This window comes from Macaca nemestrina, chromosome 3 (genome assembly GCF_043159975.1).
Source record: "Macaca nemestrina isolate mMacNem1 chromosome 3, mMacNem.hap1, whole genome shotgun sequence".
Lineage (NCBI taxonomy): Eukaryota > Metazoa > Chordata > Mammalia > Primates > Cercopithecidae > Macaca > Macaca nemestrina.
Window position 1 is genome coordinate 143980442 of NC_092127.1, and position 15810 is coordinate 143996251.

A 15810-nucleotide genomic window follows, 5' to 3' on the forward strand; every position below is an offset into this window, starting at 1 on the left:
AATAGAGTCAGGCCAATTAGGGTTATAAAATAATCTGCTCTTTGTCAACCTTCTATATATTCCTAAAAATCTTTGAGTCTTACTTTCTTAACTACGAAAGGGAATATATTTATATCCATCTCATAGGGTTTCTATGATTATTACGTTTATAAAGTATCCCATACAATGCCTGGCAGGTCGCACACATGAAGTAGGTAAGCAGCTCTTATTATAGCATGTAACTAGAAACAGGCAATTAATGTCTTGGTGTGAAGAAAACCCAGAGAGGACCATTTCTGGGTAGGACAGAAGTCTAGTAAACTGAATGTCTTCCAACAAGAGTCTTTTGTGGGTTGTTTGTTTGTTTGTTTGTTTGTGGTGACAGGGTCTCCCTCTGAGGCCATGAGATGCAGTGGCCAGTGGTGCCGTCACTGTAACCTGAAACTCCTGGACTCAAGTGACCCTCTTGCCTCAGCCTTCAGAGTAGCTAGGACTACAGAGGCACACCACAATGCTTGACTGATTTTTTTTATTATTATTTTATTTTTCAGATGGGGTCTTGCACTATGTTGCTCAAACTGGTCTCGAAATCCTGGGCTCAAGTCATCCTTCTACCTCACCCTCTCAAGTGACAAAACTCTTTAAAGAAGCACATTATTCCTTTGGGAGGATGTGGCTAGGAGTAAAGGACTCTTACTTTTCCTGGATTCTATCTTCCATTGAGAAAACAAGTCATTTGGAAACAAACAGCCTGCAAAACAAGTTCCCCACCAAAAGATGGAGACAAAAAAAAGATTATGAATGACACGGAGCCAGTTCATGACTACAAGGACTTAAAAATTGAAACTCTGTAATTCCCTCATGTAGCCCCTATTTATTTTCGCACATTGCAATGAAATGCTTAAAACACAGAGGTCCACCTAAATATCTTTGAAGGCAACCAAAAACCATAGTTCACTGTGGGGGCAATACTCTTCTGCAGTTAGGTATAGGAGACAGTAATCGAATGAGTAGTGACATTTCGCTAGAAGAGAGAAAAGCTATATAAGACTACAAATTATTATATTAATGTAATCACCATTTAGAAAATGCTGTCCACCAAGAGGTAATTAGAAGAGACATAAGAAAAGCAAAAGTGACTGTGAAGGCGCCTGCAGGCGGATTAACACCTGGCAGTTAATGTGGGAGGAATTAAGCTTTGTTTTCTGTTTTTCCTCCAGCCCTATAGCAGTTTGAAACCAGAATCTTGGCTCTGGTCTAGATAATATCTATTTCTTTCTCTACCCATCTGGAGTCTGTTATAAATATACACAGACAAACACACACACACATATATAGATGTGTGTGTATAGCTACGTGTATATCTGTCAATATGGGAGATGGTATGGTGCCGGCTAAGGTTACCTATCCAGAGTCCCAGTCGAAGCACTTTCATTTAGTGGTCTATATGCCCTCAGGCAAGATACTTGAGTGTCAATAATGGAAGAAAAAGATAGAAACATAAAGAGGTAGACAAAATAATGCTGCCTATCATTTAGAGTTTTTAGAGGATTAAATGAGATAAATCATGATGAAAATTTAGCACAGGTATTAGCATATAGTATTTGTTTAAGAAATATTAAATGTTACTATTATTATTACAGTTAACATTATTTATCCAACAATTTATCTTAGAAGAAAAACTTATTGATCAGAAAACATGTACTAAACCAACACAATATCGAAGAAGAACTGATACTATCCACTTTAAGGCTTACTAATAAAGTAATGGTAATCAATATAGTGTTGCATTGGTGAAAAAATAGACAAGTAGATCAATGGAACAGAACAGAGATCCCAGAGGTAGACCTAAACAACATAGTCAACTGATCCAAAGATCAAAGAATACAAAAGAGAGCAAAGACAAATCAATGGAGAAAGGATAGTCTTTTTTAACAAATTGTACTGGAACAACTAGGCATTAAGTTTCTTTTTAAAAAAAAAAAAAGAATCTAGATACAGACCTTATAGCTTTCACAAAAATTAGCTTAAAATGGATCACAGACCTAGATGTAAGACACAAAATTACAAAACCCCCCCAAAGGCAACATAGGAGAAATTCTAGGTGATCTTGGTTTTTGTGATGACTTTTTGGATAAAAGACCAAAAAGCCTGATTGATAGACAGAAAAAAATTGACAAATTTGACTTGATTAAAATTTAAAACTTCTGCTTTGGAAAAAGAGAATGAAAAAACAAGCCATAGACTGAGAGAACATACTTCTAAAACATATGTCTAATAAAGGAGGAATTCTGAACACTCAATAATAGGAAAGCAAACAACCCAACTGAAGAATGGGCAAAAGATCTGAGCAGACACCTCACCAAAGAAGACACACAGTTGGTAAATAAGCATATAAAAAGATACTCAACATCACAGGTTATTAGTGAATCTCAAATTTAAACAATAATGGGATAACACTACACACCTATTAGAATGACTACAATCCAAAACACTGACAACACCAAATGCTGGTGTGAATAGGGAGCAACAGGAATGCTCATTCATTGCTAGTGGGAATACAAAATGATACAGTTACATTAGGGGACAATTTGGCAGCTTCTTACAAAACTAAATCTACTCTCACTCTACAAGCCAGCAATCATGCTTCTTGGTATCTACTTAACTAATACGAGACATATGTTTTCACTAAAACCTGAACATGAATGTTTATGGCAGCTTTGTTTATAATTCCCAAAACCTGTAAGTAACCAAGATATCCTTCAGTAGATAAATGGATAAACAAACTGTGGCACATCCATATAATAGTATATTATTCAATAATAAAAGCAATATCAGCCAATGAGAAGACATGAAGGAACTTTAAATGCATATTGTTGGGTGAAAGAAGTCAATCTGAAAAACCTATCCATTGTATGATTTCCATTGTATAGCATTCTAGAAAAGACAAAACTTGGAGACCATAAAAAGATCAGGGGTTGCCAGGAGCTTGGGGAAAGACAGAAAGGAATAGGTGGGAAAGAATATTTACAGGGCAGTAAAACTATTCAATATGAGACTGTATTGACATATACATTTCATATATACTTGTCAAAACCCATGGAATATATAAACGGAATGAACTCCAATGCAAACTATGGACTTTAATAATAATGCATCAATATTTGTTCCATCACTTGTAACACATGTACCATACTGCTGAAAGACGTTAAGAGCAGGGGAAAGTGCTGAGAGGTGGGTATATAGGAACTCTGTGCTTTTTACTCTATTTTTCTATAAACCTAAAATTTCTATAAAATAGAAAGTCTATTAGTTTAAGAAAAGAATTATGTATTAAGAAATGAATGCAAGAAAGCTCATAGCACAGTCAAGGGACAGGCTGAAATGTGTGATGGATGAAAGGAGAGTAATGAATAATGAAACTGAAAAAGTAAGATACTGAACATTTCCTATGCCACATAATGGTATCTGAATCTTAAGATACACTAAGATTTCTAGTTATGTGGTCAGATTTGTCCTTTAGGAAAATAATATTCTCATAAATAAGGAATGGAGTAAAAAGAGCTTAGAGGAAGTAAGACAAGGGAAGATACTATTGCACCAATCCAAATAGGAGGTGATAGTTTCAGGATTAAAGCTCAGAGTCCCAACACTACTTAATGACTTGAACTTCTTGAACTCGAGAAAAAATTGACCATCTCCATGGTAGCCAGAGAGAAAAACATTGTCATATGAGATTCAATAAAAGTTACAGCTATATGTAACACTGCAATGTCCTTCCTTTCAACACATCATGGAAAGCAGAATTGATTTTTTAATGATAATGGGCAGTTCGGCTGGAAATCAGAGAGGTGAATTATACAGACGTTTACAGATAATATTCTAGGTGGATAGGAAACTGATACATTTGATGTTACCATTAGCTTGTCTCTCTAAAGTTCCTTTAGAAAATAATTGAATATATAAATCCCTGATTCTTCTCCCTGAAGCAAAACCACACAGAGTTGTGTCCTTGTGAGAAACAGCTCACTTTCACATCAATGCCACAATTAAAAGGATCTGTCCATCTGACCTTGTGACTGTTGACCTGGGGCTCAGTTTGGAATCTACTGCTTGTTTTCTCTGTCCACAGCATCCTGGCTGGAGAAAAACTTTCTCTTGACAGGAAATCATATGACCTTATTGTACCAAAGTTGCAGCTACTCTGGAGGTTATTTCTTTAAAGTGCCTCCCCTCCCCACCCTCTGCCCCAGCAGAATGTTTGTGGCGAATTTTATGAATGTCACATAGCCTATATTTGACTACCAAATTCAGCTATTTGGGGGGCTATATTAACAGATAAACAAGCAAACACACAGAAATGTGGGTCTGTAAGTCCAGGTCAGAAGATTATAGCTAGCAGAATTTTTGAGTGGTGGCAAGAAGAAAGAGGATGAGGATTTGAAAGTTTACATCGTGGCGACTGGGTAAAAGGTAATGTCATTGACCAAAATGAGGAGCAGATTTGAGGGATAGGACGGTGAGTTTAATTTTGGATATACTCAGTTTGAAGCGCCAGTGGAAACTTTAAGGTAGAGAAGTTTAGTAAGCAGTAAGAAATGAGGGACAAGAAAAGCTAAAGAAAGAGGAAAGCTGAAAATATTAAGCAGTTATTGATACATAAATAGAGGCTGAAGTTGATGAATTGGATGCAAATGCCCAGGATATTGGTGATGAGGAGAGGAAGAGTGTCTAGGTCTATATGAGGTTGGAAAGAAAACTGTAAGATATGGTAAGAAGGTACTGCTTTGGTTAAAGTGAGAGAGGATGTGAAGAGATTAATATTAAAAGAAGAGGATGAGTAGGAGGAACACTGCAGGATAGCATCTCTAATGTAGTAATTAAATGGATGTGCACGGGAGGGTAATCAAAATGATTTCAATGTTTTGATCTTAGGAGGCTTGAAGGAAAGTAGTACTATCTACTCTTCATTCATTCAGTCATTCCAAAAGAACACATAGTGCACTGTGTATGGGCTAGGCACTGTGGCACTGACAGAAGTCAGGAGAATGAGGATGCTTTGAAAAGACAGTAATGAGTCTGGATTTATACATATTGATTTTGAGATGCTTTTGGGTCATCATGATGCAAATGTCTAGCAGTTGGAAGCAAAAAAGAAAAGTCAAGGGAAGAAATTACTCCACAGAAGAAATGAAGTCCCATTTGTAGATGAGATCACTAAGGGAGATAAGAAAGGAATGTCTCTATTGTTAACTATGAACATATAGGTAATATCTGTGGATATTATTTGTGGGAGAGGAGGAGGAGGAGGAGAAGCAAATAACAAAGAAGGAGAAGGAACATGTGTACCAATAAGAGACTTAGGAGAAGCATCAGAAAGACCATGCAGATAAGATCCTTAAGAGGTGAGCAGGCTGTACTCATCCCACAGGCCTGTCACAGGAAATGAGATCAGAGGGAAAAGTACTGAATCTGATTTGTCAAAGAAGAATGGGGATAGACACCCAACTACAAAGAACCATGGAAAGAGCTGACACTAAGAGTAGAGCCTGCAAGATGGTATCACGGTTCATGTAAGGGATTTTTAAAATAATGAAAACTTGAAAATGTCTGCAGCTCCAGGATAATGAAGCACAGGAGATCGGAAAAATGAAAACATGGGAGAAGAAGAGATAATTGATAGGAAAAATAACCTAGAGGAAGCAAGACAATAAGGGATCACAGGACTTGGGCAACAGCCAGGCAACATATACCGTCACTGTGAGGTGAATTCTCATTAGCCTCACTTGTAATGACTTCATAGAACTGGAGTTAAGGATTTCACGTAAAAGAGAAAGATGTCTGGGCATCATCTTTTCAGGTCGTTTATTCTTAGTCACACAGTGTTCCAATGGAGAGGATGTGCTCTAATTCTCCAAAGAGAATTCTCTACCATATTAGCTCATGCCCTCCTGTGCAAAACTAAACAGGAGTACTGAAAACAGCTAGTGTACGTTATGTGGGATGATCGCCTTCTTCAAGAGTTAAATAGAAACTTGCAAAGAAAAGAGACAATTTCTAAGAAACTGTAAGTATGAGGGTGTGGTGGGGTGGAGGCAGGTGTATGTTGCTCTCTTCCTTAAAAAAAAAAAAAAAAAAAAAAATTAAAAGCCCCTGGGAACTTGGGGAACAAGATGAAGATCAGGAAATCAAGGCATTTGTCCCAGCGTCACCCTTTCTACCTAATTCTGCATGCATTGTTTTTATTGTCAGCTCTGGCCTTAGCTACTTTGTACTTGCACCGTAGTTCTTCTCAAAACCGAACCTATTTCTTTTTCTCTCATCCCCAAAGTGGCTGGTTTCTGGGCTTTGTTTGCTCTTGTTTCTTCATCACCAAGAAATACAGAAATATGAAAGCGCCTCACGGTGCCAAGAGTGACAAAAGGACACCCACACAAGTTTACCAGGACTCCTAAAAGTCCTTGCCTGAGGACTGTCCCCTAGCAACTACTCAGAGCTGGACGAAGCAAAGCCGGGAGAGCAAGCCCTGACAGCACCGCCAAGCCCTAGCTCCGAGCAACAGCCTCCACCGCCGCTCCTCCCTAAATCTAGAGAACCCTGAGGACTCCCCACTGGGGCTGAGCCCCTCCCGCCCTCAACTGAGCCTCTAAACACAAGTAGCCTTTCCCTGCCTCCAGCAGCTCAGGAAACGCTGCCACACCTAGAGAATGCAACGCGTGCACCCGTCCACACTCGAACAGCACAATCAAGAGACCGGCTGGGTGTGGAATAGAGGCGCACATCGCGCAACGCACGCACAGCATGCACACGCGCGCACCCCGACCCTGTCCCTCCCCTCACGCCCTCACACCCGGGTGCCCAAGCCCCCCAGCCCACGAACCTCACCAGACAGCCGGGTAACTTTCCAGGTGCGCAGTTTGTCACCTCGGCGCGGCCGCCCCTGCGTCTCAGCGTCCTCTCCCACGCCGCCCTCCCCAGCTGCCTGCGGCGCCTGAGCCCAGCTCAGGTCAGCTCAGCCAGCCCCGCCGTGCGCACGGTGCGCAGCGCGGGCCCGGGGCTGCTGGCTCAGTCGCTCCGGCTACGTGTGAGCCGGAGGCGCGGGTTAGCGCGATGCGGGCAGAAGCTGCGGCGGCGTCGGTGCTGCCGCCTGGCTCCGCGGCGGGGGCCGGTGCAGAGGAGACAAGCAGGGAGGGAGGGAAAAGAGGAGGGAAGGAGGAGGGAGGGGGTCAGCCGGGGCTACTGCCTGGAGAGTAGGGCGCCGGCTTCCCTAAAGGTGGGGTCACCCGCGCGCGCACCCACACCAGCCCGAACCTTTACTCCCAACACAACCGCAGTGTGCACTTTATACCCCATACCCTCCAGAGTGAGGCAACTTAAGTAGGGCGATAACATCGTGGTTGTAAGCATTTTTGTTCATGTTATTATTTCTATTTCAAGTGTCTGGGACGAAGGGAGAGGAAAGTTCACGGAGGTGTTCATTTTTTCCTTCCCCTCCCTTTCCTCCATCCTTCCAATCTGTTTTCACTGCAGGCTCTCTCCACTTCGCCTTCCCTCCCAGAGCTCAAACAGGCGCACGTACCCTGGACATGCCTTCCTCTGTCACACCAATGCCCTTCTACGAAGACATGTGACCCCGAAGCAGCTCGTCGATGCGCCCCTCCCAGATTCTGGGGCCATAACTTACATCTAGTTTGCCAATTCACGTGACGCTGGGGGCAGGGGTTGAATCGAGTTTCGAGGGACAGAGAGTATACCTTCCGAATCTGCAGGTCTTTGGGCAGGGAGCTTTCTTGATCACCCAAGTAGATAATGCTCTCTCTTCGCCTTTTGAGTACATTATTTTTTTCTTGAGGGGTGCAATATGGTTTTCTAAATATATATGTACACCCCACCGCATTATTTGCTGTGTTCTGGAGTTGTGAGATCTCCGTGTGGCTTTTTCCCTTTCCTCCTGCCCCTAGAGGAATTTCACCAGCAAATTCACGGAGGACAAGGGCAGTTTCTGTGTTGAGAGATGGAAAGTACAGTGAGGGTCTATTCCTCACTGTGCATCTAGAGAATGTTACAACCAACTCTCCTGGGTTTTTAAACCACATGGTGGCAGTGGGGCTCATGTAACATTTGTATACACTGTTACATACATAAACTTATATAAAAAATGAGGCCCGTGTAAAATATGTTGAATGAAGCCATTAAGTTTCAGAGGAGGAGGAATATAGTCCTGTTTGTTTTTATACTAACTGGAGGAAAATAGCAAAAGTATACAAAGTACTTTTTCATGAAGTTATCCCAGAATTGGTACATTTTATACAGACCTCAAAAAAAAAAAAAAAAAAAAAAAAAAAAAAGAGGAGAAAGGAGTGAGGAAGAATTCCACAGGAAAAGAGAAAATAAGTAATTGTATATCGCTGTAATAATGGACTTTTAAGTTGGGCTGAATTTTTATAAACGATTTAATGACAAAAAGGAGAAAAACAGATTTTCGAAGTCTTTAGTTCAAAAAAAATTTAGATTCAGGGGTGCAAGTGCAGTCGCATTACACGGACATAACACCTAGTGGTGAGGTCCGGGCTTTTAGCGCACCTATCACCCTAATAATGTGCACTGTACCCAATAAGTTATATTTCCTACCTCACCCACCTCCCACCCTCCCACCTATTGGAGTCCCCAATGTCTGTTATTCCATTCTGGATGTTCATGCCTACCCATTGTTTAGCTCCCAGTTATAAGAGATTATGCAGTTTTTGACTTCGTTTCTGAGTCATTTCACTTAGGATAATGGCCTCTAGTTCCATCCATGTTGTGGCAAAAGATATAATTTCATTGTTTTTGTGGCTGGGTAGTATTCCATTGTGTGTGTGTGTGTGTGTGTGTGTGTGTGTGTGTGTAATACCCCTGAATCTAAAAAAATTTTTGAATTTTTCAGGTGATAGGTACACAGCATGTGTATGTATACCACCATAGTGTGTGTGTATATATTTTATATATGTGTGTATATATAATATAAAACCACATTTATAAATCCAATCACTCCTTAATGGACACGTACGTTGACTCCATGACTTTGCTGTTGTGAATAGTGCTGCAAAGTCCTCACATTTCATTGAGTCCTGGGTTTTTTTAAACAATGGGTTGCTAATTAATGGATTATAAAATTGATGTATTGAGTCAAAGCCAGCATTTTTAAAATGATACCAAATAGAATAAAATATAGCAGAGTATGCACACACACTGGGTCAAGTGGGTCATACGTACTTTCTTACCGTTCATTGAGGTAAAAGCTTGAAAGCTGTGAATGCAGTGCAGGCTGCTGCCCAGGGTCACCCAGCTAGGAAGAGTTTGAGGGGGAACCTAAGTTCCCTCCCAGCAGTCGTGTGCTCTGTCAACTGTACCATGCTGAACAAGGAAAAGGAGGAAGAGAAGGAAAGTGACCATTTTTTGAGCCTTTTATTCAGTCTTTTTTTGTTGTTTGTTTTTGTTTTTTTTTTGAGACGGAGTCTCACTCTGTCACCCAGGCTGGAGTGCAGTGGCCGGATCTCAGCTCACTGCAAGCTCCGCCTCCCGGGTTCACGCCATTCTCCTGCCTCAGCCTCCCGAGTAGCTGGGACTACAGGCGCCCTCCACCTCGCCCGGCTAGTTTTTTGTATTTTTTAGTAGAGACGGGGTTTCACCGTGTTAAACAGGATGGTCTCGATCTCCCGACCTCGTGATCCGCCCGTCTCGGCCTCCCAAAGTGCTGGGATTACAGGCTTGAGCCACCGCGTCCAGTCTTTCAACAAATGTGCTTTCAGCAGCTCCTGCATCTCAGGCCCAGTGCCAAATACTTAGAATTCAATGGTGAACAAAATTAACTTGTGATTTCTGCCAACTTAGAGTGTACAATCCAGTGAGAGAAACAGACATTAAACAAGTAAACACAAAAGTGAGCATATATGGGGGGGGAAATACTGTGAAGGAAAATGAGAGAAAAAAATATGGGGTTATAATTTAGATGTGGGAGGCTGCAATTAATAATTAACCCAATTTAGAATGTCTTAAATTATAAGAAAACTTACTGTTTCACAAGGGAAGAAGTTCCAACGTCAGGAGGCTCTAGTTGGTGAATTCAGGAACAGAGTTGTGTCTGGCAAGGCCCTGGCCTGTTCCCGTTATTCCCCCTGCCATCCCCAGTATGGCAGCTTTGTCCCTGGGGCTGCTTCACCCATGGCCCCAGGATGACTGGAACAACTGCTTTTATTATGGGCAATCCCAACAGTGCCCAAACGTCGCAGAGAGTCTCTTTTCCAGAGTCGGGAAATCGTTCTTGGAAGCTTCCAGGAGACTTCTCACCTGCCATTAATCCAAACTGAGCATGTGCTCACACCTAAATGCTGGAGATGGAGGGGGGAACCACCATTCCCAGGCTCTTAGGCTCTGCAGGACGGGTTCCTAACTCTTTCGGATTGCATTCTTTGAGAAGTGCATACCCGAATAAAAAGTAGAGGATGGGAACAGATGCTGGGTAGACAATCTAGAGTCTGCTACAGGGGCTCAGGGATAATGTCTCTCGGGGGAAAAAAAAAAAAAAGACGGCATTTAAACTTAAGGAGGGTAAGAGTGAGACAGGGAGTGAGGAGGAAGCACCTTCAGGCTGAAGGAATCTAGCCTGTGATGTTGGACTCTGTGTCATGAGTTAAAGGCTTCCATGTAATTTCTCATTTACTCCTTTGACCTGAGGAGGTAAGCGCACCTGAGGAAGGAAACTCAGAGAGTTAAGTAACTTTAATCAAATTCATAGAGTTAATAAGTTGCAGAACCAATCTATATAATTCCAGGCCCTAAAATCTCGACTTCTTCTACCTCTACAAAGACAACGAGAAATCAAAATCCACTGGCCTTTCTCTGCCATTGACTGAGGAACACAGCCCTCTCAGAGGCCCATCTGCAATGTTAATCTGAGCACATGGGCAATGTGGGACATGTTCACGACTAATCCTCCTCCCACTAGGTAAGCCTCTGCTCCACCAGGTCTCCTGGTCTCTGCTAAGCACTGTTACCAGAGCACTAGAATTCTCACGATGTCAAAGTTCAGAGGTAGCCTATGAAGATGGGGATGATAAAAGGCCTGTCTTCCCTTGTTTTATACACAGAAAAGTCCCCAAGCAGCCCAAGTGTTTTACAGAAATCTCCCAGTTTTGCCCTCTTTCTGTTTCTTTCAGGGACCTGCATCCAAGAGGCTGAGCTAGGAAGAGATCCAGTAATGTTTCCATACTTAATTCAGACTCCCAAGCCCCTGGATGACTAAATTATGGATTAGGATCATCCCATGACAATCTTATTTTCTTGGGATAAATTTCTACACAGGAAACTCTATAGTTACCTTTGCACACAGACTCTGTCAGGGCACCCCATCAGATCAGCCTTGTGCTCATAACCTTTAAATTCCAGCTTGGTGCCCTCCAAGGCCCAACTGAGGTCCCTTCTATGTATCAGCAGAAAAATCTCCTGGGGACATAAGAGGGACAAAACTTCCATGTTGGTGGTTCACACTCCATTTTCTCACCATTTCTTTGGCCTTGTTTCCTTCCCTCTTTTATTCTTTCATTTATCTTCAGGCCTCCTTATCCTACCAGACTAACTCCATGAGCAGCCATTTCAGTTGCTAAGGCTAGAACCTCAGGTCAAAGTGCCCTTCTTTCTGATTGGATTTGCCAAACCCTAACCCAGAGAAGATCCCATTTGCCTTTGATGCTTTTGCTGTCCAGGTTCCAGCATCACTCGATATGGTTATAAAACTAGGCCAATTGAATCCACCCAAATTTTCATGTTATCTAAGCTCCCCTGCAGCCCACAATCCCTTTATTTACCTCAATGCCATTTATCTCTTCCATGAAGTCCTGCTGACCATGCAGGTTAGTGTTTCTCTCCCATGAGCCCACAGCAACATGGTGCTCCAAGTTACAAATCCTTGTTAACTTGCCAATCTCCCTTATTAGACTTCAGAGCCAGGACTTTGTTGTATCAATGCTTATATCTCTAGAACATACCCAGCTCAAGTCTCTTCATTATTTAAAAAATAATTTAAAATTTTCACTCTTTAATCTACTATCTTCTTTTAAAAACAAAAACTGTCTATTAAGATACTAGAGACTTGAAAGTGAACCCCATATGTGGTGCCTCTACTTCCTCTGTGGAAGCTCATCAATAATGTCACACAATCTTCCAGGCCTAGCATTGGAAGCATTAGTCTCCTTTCTACTCTGCTTTCCAAAGGGCACAGTAGCCTGTCATTTACCAATGCCTTCCCAGTGATCCTGGATGGGGATGAGAGTGTTATGGGCATTAGCTCCTGATACATCTGGGCTATTTCTAAGCTCCTCCAAGCAGCAGCCGAGCCTTCATGTGATCCCAATCTAGAACAGAATTGAACAGTCTCTTGCCCATGCTCTCTCTGAATGTCCCCGCTCGTCTATTCCCACTTCCACCCAGTCCATATTTTCCCAGGATTCTGGCTTTAGCCCTTTCCTCTCCCTCTCTCTCTCTCTCTCTCTCTCTCTCTCTCTCTCTCTCTCTCTCCCTCTCTCTCTCTCCTCTCATAGCTACACTGATTATTTCTAGGTGTCCACCCCTTTTCCCGAACTTGCCAGCACTGTACTTTGTCTCAACCCTTCTTGTGGTATTTATCACTTTCTACTTTGTATTATTGGTGCCTAACTATATTTATCTCTCCTACAGAACTGTAAATACCTGCAGGGCATGGTTCACATTTGATTATCTTTGCTGTATATATCCCAGTACCACACACAGCAGGTCCAATCCTACAGTTGATAGAAAGTCATGATTTGTTATCCAGAAGAATTTTGCTTATGTTTCTGAAGTTCTAGAGAAAGAATTTAGAACATGTTCTTGATTTTCCTTCTGGAATAGACAATTGTTTAGAATAATGGTATAAATTAGAAATTAATAGTCTGTCTAATTGGCAATCAGGTAATAGTAAATTTTACTTTAAAAGTACAAAATATAAATAAATTTGGTTTTCTGGTTTTATCTATACATAATAAGTTTCAGCCCAGGGTGCATTAACTTTCCTAAATAGTGATTTTTTTCTAGGTATAGGTAGTCATCAAATAATATAGCCAGTGTACACTAACCATGCACTAGGTTCACAGTATTTAGCATCCCACCACCCTGTGCTATTTCAGAGTCAACCTGGACTACCCATCCGACACTTTCACCTCTCAACTCCTTAGTCTTCCCATATCTAATAGCTCTGTCTCAGCTTCAACCATCACTCCCATAGTCACACCTGGAAATCCCTCTAAAATCATCAATTCTGCTAGTGCATATGCACCCCAGATCTGCACAGCTCTGCCTGCCTCCATGGCTTCAGCCATTTGCCTTGCTTCTCAGTCAGAATGGCCCAAGCAATGGCTGGTGTTGTCCCCATGGTTGTAAAGCCCAGGCTAATGCTGTCACTGACTTCCGCCTCCCTTGGATCCAGGGCCAGACCAGCATGACCTTCATAATACCCACTGTAGAGGGAACATCAGCAGCTCCAGGCCCCTGGGCTGACCTGACTGAACCCACAGAAGCTCTGGATTTCTGGATTCCCTCACTGCTGCCTGGAGGGGCCCAAAACACAACCCAGAAATAAGTGGAATTAAAGCCCTGTGGAGCCGACTTTGACCACTGAGAGACAGGAGCCAGGAAGAAGACAACAAATAAATTGTTCACCCTTTCTGCCCACCCAGGAGCTGTTCAAAGATGCAATGGTTCTATATTTCTGGCTACTCTGGCATGACTCAGCAACCAGCTTTGTTTTCTAGAGAAGCTGTAGACAAATCAGTAATGCACAACTTCAAATCTGCTTTTTCTCCTTCTCTCTTTTATTTCTGTTTTTCTGCTCATTCTTGCTTCCCTAGGATAATATTCTAAATAGAATATCACATTCGAGCTTTACCTTAGGTTCTATTTTCTAGAGAAACCAAACTAAAATAAGACATTATACTCTATGACAACAACTTTCTATCCTTCAAGCTTAATTGCTCTATTACGTTCTCTTCATGTGTTTCTGGCCCTATAGTGACTTCTAGTTCCTTCTAGTTCCTTGATCCTCTATTTAGTTCCTCACTGTCTTTACTATACTCCTTACACAGTTTGGTATGGAAAGCATTATCTCATACTACTGGTACCTTGCCCCAGCCTTATGTCTTACAATAGCCAGGAGAAGCCCCCATTAGGAAGGAATTCCACTTCTTCTTCTTGTACTTAAACAATAAGAACTAGTGAAACAAGGTAGAGATAGGTTCTGTTCTCATAAACTTAAATTCTGGGTCACCAGTAGGAGACTGGTGGGAAAGCCATTCTAAAGAACCATCTGGCAGGATTTACTCAAATTAAGAATATGTACAGCCCATTGGCGATTCCACTTCTGAGTATACCATATATCCTAGAGAATTCCCATATGAGTCCATAAGGGAACATGTACTAGGATGTTTATTGCAACTTCTTTTTTATTGTTATGATTAGAGGCTAGAGGGCACCTGGTTATGCATCCCTTGGAGGGTAAGTATGTAAGTTCCTAAGGCTATATGCCATAGAATATTAAACAATACTTAGAAACAAGTTAGATGTTCACAAACAAAATTATATACCTTAAAAATAACAGTATCTTGTAGAAAGCAGAAGTACAATGAGATATGTATATATATATAAAAAAAACACAATATTCTTTGCATAAATTAAAGATAATATACACAAAATACATTATTCATTTTGCATAAACACATTAAAAAGATACAAAAAACACAGTAGAATGTTAGGGAGTACAGTATTTTAATAAAAGAAATAACAGGAGAGAAAAGGAAAAACAAAAAAAGAAAATGGAGAGCTACTTCTGAGAAGTGGTATTCAGAAGACCTCTTTTAAGGGGGAGCATTTGCGTGAAGCCCAAATGATGAAACAAAGCCTACCACAAGACGATCTAGGAAGGAATATGTCAGGCAGAGGGAAAAGCAAGTGCAATGGCCAACAGGCCTGTATTAGTCAGTTCTCACACTGCTATAGAGAACTTCCTTGAGACTGGGTAATTTATAAATAAGAGTTTTAATTGACTCACAGTTCCATATGGCTAGGGAGGCCTCAGGAAACTTATAATCATGTCAGAAGGTGAAGGGGAAGCAAACTTGGACCTTTTCACATGGCAGCAGGAGAGAGATTGGGAGGAGCAAAGTGGGAAGAGCCCCTTATAAAATCATCAGATCTCTTGAGAACTCACTCACTGTCAGCATGGAGGAAACCGCCCTTATGATCCTATCACCTCCAACCAAGTCTCTCCCTAGACATGTAGGGATTACTGGGATTATAATTCAAGATGAGATTTGCATGGGGACACAGCCAAACTACATCAAGGCCAGAAGAACTTGGTAAGTTTCAGGGGTAGAAAGAAAGCTATTGTGGCTGGAACCTGAGAACATGGAGGAGCATGATCAGGGTAGTTCAGAGAGGGTACAGCGAGGCCCAATTACATAGGGCCCTGTAGGCAATGGTAAGGATTTTGGGTTTTACACCACTCTGAATTCTTGATATCAATCTCCTCTGGGCACTGAATACTCCCTGGTAATCTTCCTGAATTTACCTGGTCGCCTATATTTCTCTCTACTACAATGAATGTGGTAAATCTTTTCCTCTTTCTTCAAACCTTCATCTAACCATTCTTACTCATGGTCGTTGGCCTCACTGACTCTTCAAAGCAAATAATTGTTATGGATTGAATTGTGTCCCTCCTAAAATTCATATGTCAAAATCACAACTCCCTGTACCTCAGAATGTGACCTTATTTGGATATAGGAT

General features: G+C 41.6%; 1 protein-coding gene across 7 annotated transcripts in view; it reads right to left on the reverse strand.

The window, feature by feature from the left end:
• Positions 1 to 15810, reverse strand: part of LOC105463319 (protein kinase cGMP-dependent 2) — a 155777-nt gene that overhangs the window by 115824 nt on the left and 24143 nt on the right. For 2 of the 7 annotated variants that reach the window (XM_011710353.3, XM_011710348.3), the window contains exon 1: positions 6865 to 7152. The exons of 1 other annotated variant lie outside the window; for it this stretch is intronic. The gene's annotated coding sequence lies outside the window, so the exon portion shown is untranslated. Of the gene's footprint in view, positions 1 to 6859; positions 7153 to 9242; positions 9394 to 9650; positions 9921 to 15810 lie in introns of those variants that run through there. 4 more of the 7 variants (XM_011710349.3, XM_071093567.1, XM_071093566.1 and 1 more) reach the window with 4 other exon arrangements.